Source organism: Anolis sagrei, chromosome 3, assembly GCF_037176765.1.
Source record: "Anolis sagrei isolate rAnoSag1 chromosome 3, rAnoSag1.mat, whole genome shotgun sequence".
NCBI classification, from domain to species: domain Eukaryota; kingdom Metazoa; phylum Chordata; class Lepidosauria; order Squamata; family Dactyloidae; genus Anolis; species Anolis sagrei.
The window spans coordinates 212,539,387-212,552,337 of NC_090023.1; the positions used below are offsets into that span (position 1 = coordinate 212,539,387).

General features: G+C 38.0%; 1 protein-coding gene across 1 annotated transcript in view; it reads right to left on the bottom strand.

The window, feature by feature from the left end:
- The window catches only part of SORCS3 (sortilin related VPS10 domain containing receptor 3), a 580,612-nt gene that overhangs the window by 357,896 nt on the left and 209,765 nt on the right, over positions 1–12,951 (bottom strand). The window lies entirely within an intron of this gene.

The following is a 12,951-nucleotide window of genomic DNA, read 5'->3' on the forward strand; positions in this document are numbered from 1 at the left end:
CATCAGAGCCTAACTGGAAGACCACCTCTAGTGTTATGCTCTGAATAATACTAAATGGTATTTAGCATAATGCTAAAGAAGCATATTATAATCTGTAGTGATTCTGTATGAAGTCCCTGCACATCTAATAGACATAGGTTTCCAGAACTGTCTTCTTTCTTCTGGTGTATTAAGCATAATGGGAAGATGAGGATACCATAGTTAGTAAGGATGGAACTCAAGACCATTTTCTTTTCATATTAAAAGGTATACCACATCCTATCAAATCATGGCTTGGAAAGTTCCTTTGCAAAAGTAAGCCAAGTCATTCTGGTTCCAACATTCCAGTTTCCTATCACTACAGTTGTAATGTTGCTTTTTAGTTAGCAGATATGGAAAAGTAAAAGGCATGCTTGCAAGCTACAATTTTATAAAACACATGGGAATGCTTCAAATCACTACCACTATGGTATAAAATGGATGTAAACAGTGAAAGCCATGTGTACTCTCTAACTTTAAAAATAAAACCTGTTGTAACTGATCCACTAAAAGGGAATGTTATGCCTCTTTATTTTAAAAAAATGTGATACCATGGCCCTTTGGTTTGTGATGTGGTTTAGTTCCATAATATCTTGTAGATACCAACCTAAGTCCTTTGGGTGCTCATGTACTTTATAGACAAAGGTGTAGCAAAATGGGGTTTCTTATTTTAAATGGAAAATATATAGACAATATATTTTTGAAATTTTCAAAAATATTTTTCAAGCTATGGGAGGTTGAATCCATAGATACAAAATCCAGAGGGCCAACCGTATGCATTTACTATGTGATACTTTTTGCAAAAAGAATTAAAAGTAGTGCATTAATTCTGTCCAGTCATTTCCAAGGTATCTATCCAAGACAGGGAATTGTGTCTATGTAACTCTGCTATGCTATAGCTACCACAAAAAAGAAAAACTAAGAAGTAATTATCATATATACTAGAGTAAAAACCTACCCAAATATAAGCCAAGGAATCTAATTTTACCACACAAAACTGAGAAAATGGATTGACCAGAATATAAGCTGAGAGTGGGAAAAGCAGCAGCTACTGGTAAACTTCAAAATAAAAATAGATACCAATACAATTACATTAATCGAGGCACCAGTAGGTTAATTGTTTTTGAATATTTACATAAAACTGTAATTTAAGATAAATCTGCCCAACTCTGATTAAACCATTTTTCTAACCATTATCAATGTAAATGTGTTCATGCACCCTTCCAATAATAATAAAGTAAAATAAATGTAATAATAACAATAAAAAGAATAAAATAATAAATATAATAACAACAACAATAATAATAAAGTAAAATAATAAATGTAACAATAATAGAGAAAAATGATAAATGTAATAATAATAATAATAATAATAATAATAATAATAACAGAGTAAAATAATAAATAACCTTGAATTAATTATAAGCCAAAGGGACTTTTTCAGCCCCGCAAAAGGGCAGAAAAACCAGGCTTATACTCAAGTATATATAGTAATTGTTAGCATTTGGTTATTTCCTTGATCTGTATCAAGAATGAGCTTTGATGGCAGGAAGTTATCACTGCCAATTTTTCTTTTTGTTCCATAGCTTTTTATACCTCAAAATTGGGGGCAGAGATGGACCTTTTTTTTAATGCATTTTAAAATAAAAATGTTGTAAAATAAAAATGAGTCCCCCAGGGGAGATAGGACAGGTTATAAATAAAGTATTATTATTATTATGAAGGAAGGATGGAGAAATTGGCAGGAGAGTGTGTTTGCAACTGCAACAGGGATTCAGATAGCAGAACGCTAAAAGATTTTAAAGATTCCTGATTTTCAAAATAATACATCTAAATGGACTCCTGGGTCCAAAACCTAGATTATTAGACTAGACAGGCCATTAACTTCACTTAACATAAGAGTACTCCCTATCATTTTATGAAGTGAAGACAAAGGACCAGTTCTGTTTCAAGCTTCTCAAAGATGAGCATCAATCTTGTGACCATGAACTGCACATGTACAACTGGACAATGGCATGCAACATTACACATCTAATGATAGAAACAATCCATGCAAATTAATCTTATTCAGACAAAAGAACAATTTCAATTCTGTGTTTTGGATATGGAAGAAAAATCTCACTAAACACAGCCATTATGACGGAGACCCTGATGAAGAATCTGCCTTGGCAATTCATGCTTGCCTGGTTTTAAGAGAATACTGGATTTGAAGGGAGGGGTAGAGAGAAGAAAGAATAGAAAAAAGAGTGAATAGGGGCAAAAGCTTTTAATTAACAGCCAAGCTAAAACACCATTACAATCTGCAGTTTTGTTTTTATTAATTCACTTGGATTCAGCAGGAATTCCACCAAGGAATAGAGATGAGCAGATGCAAGAGAAGTGCATTAATAAATCATGAGTGTCATTAAAATTTGTAAACTAATATCTTCTGGGAAGCCTCAGCAATTAGTCTCAGAGCTTTCTTGGCAAAACAAAAAAAATTAATAAAGCCAAAAGGATATATGTTTTATAAAGTTGTCGTCCCCAGGAAAAGCCATTGATAGAGTAATTAGGCAACAAAGCAAATGAACCACCTGGGAATTTGACTTTTTAAACCCCAAAGATTTTTATGTGGCTTGACAGAAAAGGTATTTTTCTAAAGGGCAGAGGTCAGTAATGAAGGCCAGAGCCATAAAACTTTTTAAGATGCAAAAGGAAATTGCTTTTTTTTCTTAATTGCTGCATTTCTAGGGTCACCATTCAGGATGTGATGTGATGGAGGGACTGTATGCCTGTATTACTGGAGGCAACCTCCATAGAGCTGCATCCATAATGCCACTATAATTTTGCAAGAATGGTGAATTTGTACCAAGATACAGAAACCTACCCCAGAACAAATATTTTAAGGGACAAAAATGTTGAAACATGCTGTATGCTATGTACTCATATAAAAGTCTAGATATATTTGAGTAAAAAAAAATCCACTCAAAAAACCCAGGCTGACTTATCTATGGGTCAATGAAAGTACTGTAATTTAACTCTTACCAGAAACTATCCCTCCCCTTCTCTGAGTAGAGGGGTGAAAGGTGAGAGCTTAGTCCTTCATGGGAAAACCTAAAAGGAGCTCTACCCTCCTCTATCCAAGGGGGAAAATGGTGGCAGTAGTAGCCAGGGATGTTTTCTTGGCATGTTGGTGCTTACTCCTCTCTTATCTACAGGTTGCATAAAAATTCATAATTTTGGCCCCAAATCTGCCCACAACTTATATATGAGGTCAACTTCTATATACATGTCTATGGTCATTGGATGGCATTGCTTGCTTGGGTTCTACCAAGTAGTTTCTGTCCTTTCTAGGATTTCTATGTTTCCTTAAGGTATTATTTTTGTTGGCTATAGCAAAAGATAACAATGATGGCTTGCATACTCCATTGCAGTTATGAATTCATAACTATAGATTTGTATGTTAGGAGAAAGACAAGCCACATGCCAGGTTTCACAGTAACTAGGAACAGGCAAAGTACAATTCTGGGAATCCTAGCAGTCCCTCCTCCAGACTGTTTTTAAAGCTTTTAATACCTTCAAACCACCTTTTCTAGCAAGGGCGTGTGGGGAAAAATCACTATGAGTGGTAATTTGCTTTTTAAGCAGGCCAGAGGATTCTGCTGTATTATTTAACGTGAGATTACACTGTTTTCAAAATCAGAAGTGGGCTTCCAAATTTCAGTCCCCAATGGCTTTCGATGGTTTCTAGGGGAGAAAAATGTTCCCCTGGATCCACTAAAGTTGTCCATATTTATGGCACACAAACTATGGACAGATAATTTGCAATTTCTTCAGCAGCACTGATTAGTCACCATGCATTCATGTTAAACCAAAACCTACAGAATTTTGGTTTTATAGTGACAAGCAATCCAACCTGTTTACAGTGTCTCTGATTAACTTTCCAACTATGTCCTTCAGATATTTTTTTTTAAAAAAAAACCTCTAGCTGCTGAGCAAGCAGCTTCCAATGGTACCTTCTCCCAGTAGTATTATTTAGGTGCTATGGAAAGTATTTCTTTCTGATTAACTTCAATGCTCTTCCACAAAAATGTCACTGGGTTGTGATAAATTATCCTCCAAGTCATAACGAATGTTTGCAATTCTTCTGCATGTTGCTCTTTTGAAACGAAACACCAAGATCATGATTCTGCATGAAGTCCCAAGTCTCAGTGAGACTAGCATACCACAAAACTGATGGAGAATATACTTTTTCAGTGGCTAGCAGTTCTGAATAAGGAATAGAGATACCAATGGGTAAAGAAATAAACTATAGTATATACACATGTATAAGTTATGTATAAGTCGTGAATAAATTGAGGGCATGTTTGGGGGCCAAAATTATTTTTAATAAGCCATAGATAAGTCAAGAGTTATTCCACAGAGTGGTAGGGAACCTCCAGTTCCACTACAGGGGTCCAGCCACCTCTGGCTGCCATCACCATTTCCTCACCCAGGCAGTGCTGAATTTACCATTATGCTTAGGTTTTCTTAATCACAGTGACCCACTGGCCGGGAGGAGGGGGGCATCCTCCTGCCCCCCAAAAAATTACTATAGATTTTGCTTATGCAAGGCAATTCTAAATTTGAATGCATTCAGTTTTGGAGCAATTCCAGACATAATGATAGAGTTGATAGTCTGTGGGAGTGTGTCACAAAGCAGGAAGGGCTTACAATCTTCAGGGTCCACGTAAGGGCGTCATAACTTAACTAGCACAGGGCCTCATTTGTCCTAAATCTGCACTGGATCCAGGCATTTAAAAAAGGCCAGAATTGGTCAATATTGCTTTTAGGTTCTCCTATGATGGACTAAACTCTCGCCTTTCATCCCACTACTCAAATAATTTGATGTTTACTTTTTGATAAGGTTAAGGTACAATACTTACATTGGCATGTAGATAAGAAGATCAAGTTTTTTGGAGAATTCTTTGACTAAAAATTCTGGAGTTATACATGAGTATATATAGTACATTATTATTGTAAGAACTCTACTAAAGATATGACAGCTTTCTAAGGGTGCTAAGCTGACAATGACCTAAGCTAGCTTCAGTTTTGGTTGAAGTGAGAGAATAAGGTGGTAGAAAGAAAAAAGATGGAAAGATTCCTAAGAGTATCTTGTTTACATCTCAGAGAGGTTAGAATAGGTGGATAAGAGTCATGAAGACTTGGAAAAGTATTTAATTCCATCGCTGCCATTTTCACTCAGAAATATTTAACTCCTTAAGTCTTGAGTGTTGGAGTTCCAACAGAAACAACCTGCAACTTTTATAATAATTTCAAAATATAAATCTCTCTCTCTTTTTAAAGATCAGCATTACTGAAGAAGTCCAATATGTGAATGCCAGTACCTACAAGACTTGTATATGTTTTTCACATTGGATGCCTGATACAATCCAATTGATAAAGCTGGACATATAGTGCTTTCTGTTAAGGAGGAGAGAAAGCTGAGGGAGGGGGACTGTGTAAGTTTATTTTGCTTTATGTGAACGTTTTGCTATTTGCAAACCTTTGAACCAATTATCAAAATAAAAATTAATCCATCAAATATTACAATGAAATAGCAATTCCTAGTTTGGAGGCAGCCTGGTTATTTTGGATACATATATCTACTGAAGTAGAATTTCTCTTGCATGTGCAAGAAAATTTCATCATAATATCCATTGTTATCTTAATAATAATAGTACTGTAGAATGTAATCTTGTCATGACTGCAGTCTGAATGTTTTTTGTCAATATAGGAAAGCAAGGTAAGCTTCATTGTTGCATTTAAAAATATGAATAAATCTGAAAGTTAGCTTCTTCTAAAACTGAGTCTGCCATAGAATTTGGCAACACTGAAATGAAGGGATATTATTTATTTATTATTTATTTATTATTTGCACTTGTTAACCGCCACTCTCAGCCCGGAGGCGACTCGTGGCGGTGTACATAACACAGAAAAGACAACAATTTACAGTAGCATAAGACCTCAACACAACATATAAAAATCCGCTTCGTCTAGTTTGGGGTCATAGCCAGTCTCATAGTCATAGTCCATTCCGGTGGTCATTCCAAAAAACATAGCACTAGCTGAAGGCCTTTTCAAAGAGCCAGGTTTTCAGGCCCTTGCGGAAGGCCATGAGGGAAGGCGCCTGTCTGATTTCAGCAGGGAGGGAGTTCCATAGCCGGGGGGCCACCACCGAGAAGGCCCGCTCTCTCGTCCCCGCCAGGCGTGCCTGTGAGGCAGGCGGGACCGAGAGAAGGGCCTCCCCAGATGATCTTAAGGTCCTCGTGGGCTCGTAGGCCGAGATGCGGTTCACAAGGTATTTTGGGCCGGAACCGTTTAGGGCTTTGTAGGATAACACCAGCACCTTAAATTGGGCCCGGTAGCAAATCGGCAGCCAGTGGAGCTGGGACAGCAAGGGCGTTGTGTGCTCCCTGCGTCCCGCTCCAGTTAACAACATGGCTGCCGCGCGCTGGACTAGCTGGAGCTTCCGGGCCGTCTTCAAGGGCAGCCCCACGTAGAGAGCATTGCAGTAGTCAAGGCGGGATGTGACCAAAGCGTGTACCACCGTGGCCAAGTCAGACTTCCCAAGATACGGGCGCAGCTGGCGCACGAGCCGAAGCTGTGCAAATGCTCCCCTGGTCACCGCTGAAACCTGGGGATCCAGGCTCAATGATGAGTCCAGGGTCACACCCAAGCTGCGAACCTGCGCCTTCAAGGGGAGTGCGACCCCGTCCAGCACAGGCTGTAACCCTATACCCTGCTCGGCCTTGCGACTGACCAGGAGTACCTCTGTCTTGTCTGGATTTAATTTCAGTTTGTTCGCCCTCATCCAGACCGTTACAGCGGCCAGGCACCGGTTCAGGACTTCGACGGCCTCCTTAGTAGCAGGTGGGAAGGAGTGACAGAGTTGGACGTCATCTGCGTACAGGTGACACCGCACCCCGAAACTCCGGATGATCTCACCCAGCGGCTTCATGTAGATGTTAAACAGCATGGGGGACAGAATGGAGCCCTGAGGAACACCACAGGTCAAAGGCTGCGGTGTTGAACAGGAGTCCCCCAACAACACCTTCTGGGTACGACCCTCCAGAATATCATTGAATTTAGAGGTGAGAAAGCAGGAAGTTATAATAGTATAAAATCATGATGTGGGGGTAAATGAGCTCATCCCAGCACAAAAGTCAATTAGAAATAAAAGAATTAAGTTCACAAATCAGAACATTCTATGTCCTTTGTAAATTTATTTGGATTATCCCCAAGGATATTAATTGAAACCTACAACAAGAAAGGGAGCTTTTCTGCACACAGATTAGGGAATATTGAAGACTTGTTACAAGCAGAAAGGGCAAGACAACAGTCACTCTCGTGCATAAGAACATTTAGGCATCATGTTAATTGCTTTCTTCTAGTCTGATAGTAAATTGTTTTTTTAAAAATTATAGACTGTTAACAAACCGGCAGAAATGCAGTGGAAATATTTCAGTTTATACTGTCTATACATGTTTATTGATCTTCCTGCCTATACAGTCTGCTCTTGGAATTAGTCTCGTCTATTTTTTCTATGTAACTATCAATTTTAGAAGTTTCTCTACTGTGTCTAAAGTTATATCAGAACATTTATGTGAATGAATTACTGTAATGTCAGGTCTGGAATCACTTAATATAGTATCCCACCATCTTCTAAATGGGAGGTTCCTAGCTTTTGGGTCTCCAGATATTGTTGGGCTGCCACTTTCAGAAATCCTGACTACTAGTCATGCTGTCTGGGATTTCAGAAAGTTGAAGTCCAATGACATATGTAGATCCAGAGTTGAGAGCCCTAAGATTGGGAACATTTGCTCTAAATGAACGATTCAGGCCAGAAACTCTGCAAGGTTTTCCAGAACTAGTACTCAGTACAGATGATTTGTTTAATAGAATTGATGTTATGGCCAAAAAGAACATGACTTGCAAATAATTGAATACCAGAGAAGGATGCAATCACACCATAAGAATACAGTAATTGGGGGACGTACATGCCTACCTTCTTCTACTTAGTGTATGTGTGTGGATGTGCCTTCAAGTCACTTGTTGATCAATGGCTACCCCATGGGTATTCTTAGGCAAGAAAAATGCAGACGGGATTTTGCCAGTTCCTTCCTCTGAAATACTGTCTATACGATAGTACCTGGTATTCATTTATAGTCTCCAATCCAAGCACTAACCAGGGCTGATTCTCCTTAGTTTCCAAGTTCAGATGAGATCTGGTGCCTTTAGGATATTTAGGCCATTCGTCTTCTGCTACACTAAAATAATTTGTTAATTTGGTCACGTGTGGCATCCACACCATTACTTTTGCTACTGGCACAGACACAGCAGGTAAAGCCAACTCATAACCATAACATAAAGCTGCCCAGGTCCAGGGCTTCATGAAAGCAATATTCCAGTTTAAACTTCTACAGAATTTAGGCTGTTTCAATGGTGCCTAGGATAAGAGGCATTGTATTGACAATGTGTGAGAACCGTGAATTACAACAGCAATGGAGAAGAACAACATATACCAATTTAAAAACAAATTGATAAGAAACAAGTCAACCCTGCAACAAAAGGTGTATTATTTGGAAGTACAAGCAATTAACCATGCCTTATTTCCATGGAGTTCCATTACTATATTGGTGTCGTAAAATAGCACTCCTTATATAAAATGGTAAAAGCAAAGTTTGCTTTTTGGATTTCTTTTTTAAAAAAGAGTCATACTTGGTTGAAATCATGAATGCAGAATTCATGGATACAGAACACCCAGTGTACTTACACAGTTTGTATCAGAAGGAAAAATGGTGAATCAACACTTAGGTAAATCCAGCTGTTTCAATAGTATTAGTCTTGTTGGTGTTAATAATATTTAAGTCACTTCCTCTCTGTACAACATTCAAAAAAGTAGTTAGGCTGGCAGATTTGGGAATGCAGTGTCACCATTATATATTTTCTCTATTTACTTCGCCATTTAATTCTAGTCAAGGTGCTTGGGTTCTAAATTAGTTTCTGGTGTGAGTAAAAGACTGAGTGAAGATAAACAAAATGGAACCTAATCTTAATACAAGCACTCCTGATCAGTTGAAGACAGATCAAGAACTAGGGTTTCAGTTTGCTATAATATCTCTGAAATCTCATATTCACAGTTTGGGTGCATTTCTGAACTCAGCAGTGAGCTGGATACCAGGTTGCTATAAGTGTATTTCCATAGCTAAAACTAGTATACAAGCTGCATATATTCCTAGGTATGTCAGATCTAGCTATGGTGATACATGTGTTGATTATCTCCTAATTGGATTACTATAATACTCAGATACTAGTACATTGGGAGATTGCAGGAGCTCCAAAATGCTGCATCTCGAATACTATGTGAAGTTGTTTACAAAAAAAACATAACTTTTCTGTTTCACTGGCCACCAGTCAATTCCTGGCAGAATTTAAAGTACCTGTCATGACATATAAAGCTCTGCATTAAGAAAAATCATACCCAAATTTTAAGATGTTCTTACATGAGTCAAGGTTTAAGGGAAAACACTCAGTCTCTCTACAAGTACATATACAACCCCATTAGACAGTATGATAATATCATCCTAGGACGCTTTCACCCCATCTGGGGGATGGAGGCCACTGCTGGACATCACACAACATTGTGTGACTTCTACCATAGACCCCAGACCCAACCAAGATGAAAGCATCCTCAATTGCTTTCATCCCAACACAGTAGGCTTCCTGTGTTGTACTGGCTTCAATACAGCTAGCATGGGTCCTCCCCATGAGGGTGATGTTTTCCCCATTTGATGGGGAAAGCATTGCAAAAGGGAGCTGCACATAGAGCAAAATATTCACCCTACTGCTCCCTCTTTTGTCACTAGAAGCAAGGCAAAGTGGAATGCTTTCCCTGGCCTTTCTGATAAGGTCATTAGTGGGATATAGGAGAGAGCTTTCTCAATTGCTGCTCTCAGGTTGTAGAATTTGCTTCTATGGCAGATTTAGTTGATCCCTTCCTCAGTACTCTTTTTACTATCAGGCAAATATCTTTTTACTTTGGCTTTTACATGATCGTGGCATATGTATCTTTGAATGAAGTGTGTTGTGGCTTTGTTACTTTTCCTGCAACAAGTTTTAAATTAGATTTCACTAGGATCACTTTTTTAAAAAATTGAAAGCAATTTAATTATAGGTTTCTTTACTTTAATCTGTTTTGTACTCCTATGCCAGGACAAAGCTGGGATATAAACAAATTAAGCCCAAATTGCAGTAGAACAAATGATCAAGAGAATTCTAGCCAATGTTGACGTAGTTCCTAACACCTGGAACTGAGGCTTTTAAATGGCAGCCACCAGAACCATATCCAAGGTTCAGCTGTAGTCTCTCAGAGGCCTCTTGCTTATGAATATCACAAAAGGTCAGGAAATGGTCAATTATACTCTTTTGATCTAAGAGAGAGCCACACTCTCTTAGGTCTGTTGAATTTTTCAAAGGGGGGGGGGGACACATTGTGACACATTTAAAACCAACAGACCTTTTTAAGGATAATCTTTTGAATTGCAATCCACTTGCTCAGATACGTTTATGAAGGACAATACTGAAGCTTTTTGTATACTTATGATATATGATCAGAGTGAAATATGATTTTAAAAATGACAGTTGTAACACTGGTCATAAATTTAAAAGGGCTGGTTTAGCCAAACTGTCCTGGCATCCACAAGCCAATGTATAGGTCTGTTGAGCTATTTATTGTTTCTGAAATACTAAAACAATACATTCTGCTTTTAGGAAAGATAGTTCTGCTATAGACAGAATAATTTTTTGAAGAATAAGCAGAAACAATGGGTTTTAACCTCAATTTTTCAGATTTTAACACCACTGATGGAGTGAGGTGCTTGTGAAACTTTCTGCTTAATGACCCAAAGTGACTTAGAAGGGTTTGGACACTATGCACCTTGAGCTGAGCCAATGTGAACACACCTTATGTGTGTTCCACCTCAGTAAAAATGTCTTTTGCCAGGAATTCATAAATTCTCTGTATCTCAGTGACCTCTGTCATAGAGAACAAAGAAAGGCTAATTTCAAAATCACAAAGGGGTGGTTTTTAGTATGTGCATATTCAGTATACCTTTAAGACTAAAGCTTACTAAAAATTGGGGCTGGGAGTTCTCATTTTGAATGCAGTGTTTTCCATGTCTCTGAAAAGCTGAGGGTTTAACACTGCTGTACCCTTTCCACCCCTTTTTTTACCCAACTGAAGGACTGTAGCCATTTCTTGGTATTAGTAGAGGAATTCTGTTGGTTCATTATATTATTTATGCAGAGCCAGGCTATATGGTAATTATGCCTACACTATAATCACTGTGTCATTTACACATGTTAGGTATAAGGGGAGAAAAGTTTCTTTCCAGGCTTAAATACTCTGAAAAGTCTGCAGTAAGTGGAAATGACTATGCTCCCTCCTATTAGTCTCAGGGTTATTAATACCTCTGCGGATTAGCACGGTACAGTGCAATTAGGCTTTAGAGGTGTCATGCAAATCGGAAAGTTTCAAGAGCTCTTAGGAACAATTAACCCCTACCACATTAGCATCTTTTGCTTGCAAAGCTGTTTTTCTCTTGGTTATATTCCAGAAAGAATTCCCAAAAAGTTAGATTCCACCAAACAGTTAAGACAGAAATATGGGGAAAGAGGGATCAGTAGGTGAAGTGTAGTTTTAATGTTCCATATGAAGCTCAAACATAGGTCAAGAGGCAACTTAACCCATTCACCAAGGATGTTTTAACAGGGGACAACATTCCTCTGCCGTTAGGGCTAATTAACATTTCAAATCCTATCTGCTTAATTTTTCTGGGTTTTAAAATGGAAATGTGGATATATATATGCAGTGCTGCTTTAGAATTGAAGTTGGAAAACTACAGCCTATGTTCAAATTGAAGAAGGTTTTCAGTCTTTCTCCTGGACTCACAAAGTTACGTTCTTGGCCTTAATGGGGACAAAATCTTTTTTTTTATCTCACATTATGTATTAAATCAGTTCTTCAGTATCACCATCACCCATATTGTATCTTATTCGTCACTTGTTTTCTGTAGAGATGATTATCTCTAATTGCCAACATCTACACAAAGTAAATTGGTATGCACAAAGTGAAACAGGGGTTATGTTATATCACTCTTCTCATGAATGCTGAAATTCCCATCGTTCTGGGTACCCAGATTACCTCAAAGGTTGTGATCTTTAAAGCTTTATACAGTGTATGCCCAGACTATTGGAAATATTACAGCTACTTTTTTTAGCCTGCCCATGTTTCAAGGTATTTAGAAGAGAGCTTTCACTTGGTTCCACCATCATTACAGGCACTGTTGGTGAAGAGAGATTTCAAAGTTGCTGCTTTCAGGTTGTGAAATTTCCTCCTATAGGTGGTTCTGTTAGCCAAAACATCTTTTTATTTAACAACCTTTGGCTCTACGAGTACATCAATATGGGCAAAGTGATGCTGTTTGACAGCACTTTAACTACCATGGTTCAATACTATGGAATCATGGGAATTGCAGATTTACAAGGTCTTAGCCTTCTCTGATAAATTATGCCGATGCCTCACCCAACTACAACTCTCAGTGTTCCATAGAATTGAGACATAACAGTTAAAGTAGTGTCAAACTGCATTAATTCTACAATATAGATGCATCTTAATTCTTATGGTAGAATGGTCTTTCAATGAGACACAACGTGCTTTTATCGAATTTATTTTAAATGATTTAAAATTTGTGTTTTTAATAAACATGTTTGTTTACTTATAACTGTGGTGTCTGTATAGTTTTGAGCTGTAATAATAATTCATTGTAAGTTGCTTTGGCTTCTGTGCTGGGAAAAAGGTATGATATTAATGAATTAAATGAATGAATAAATAAATAAAATCAGTGGCATCAC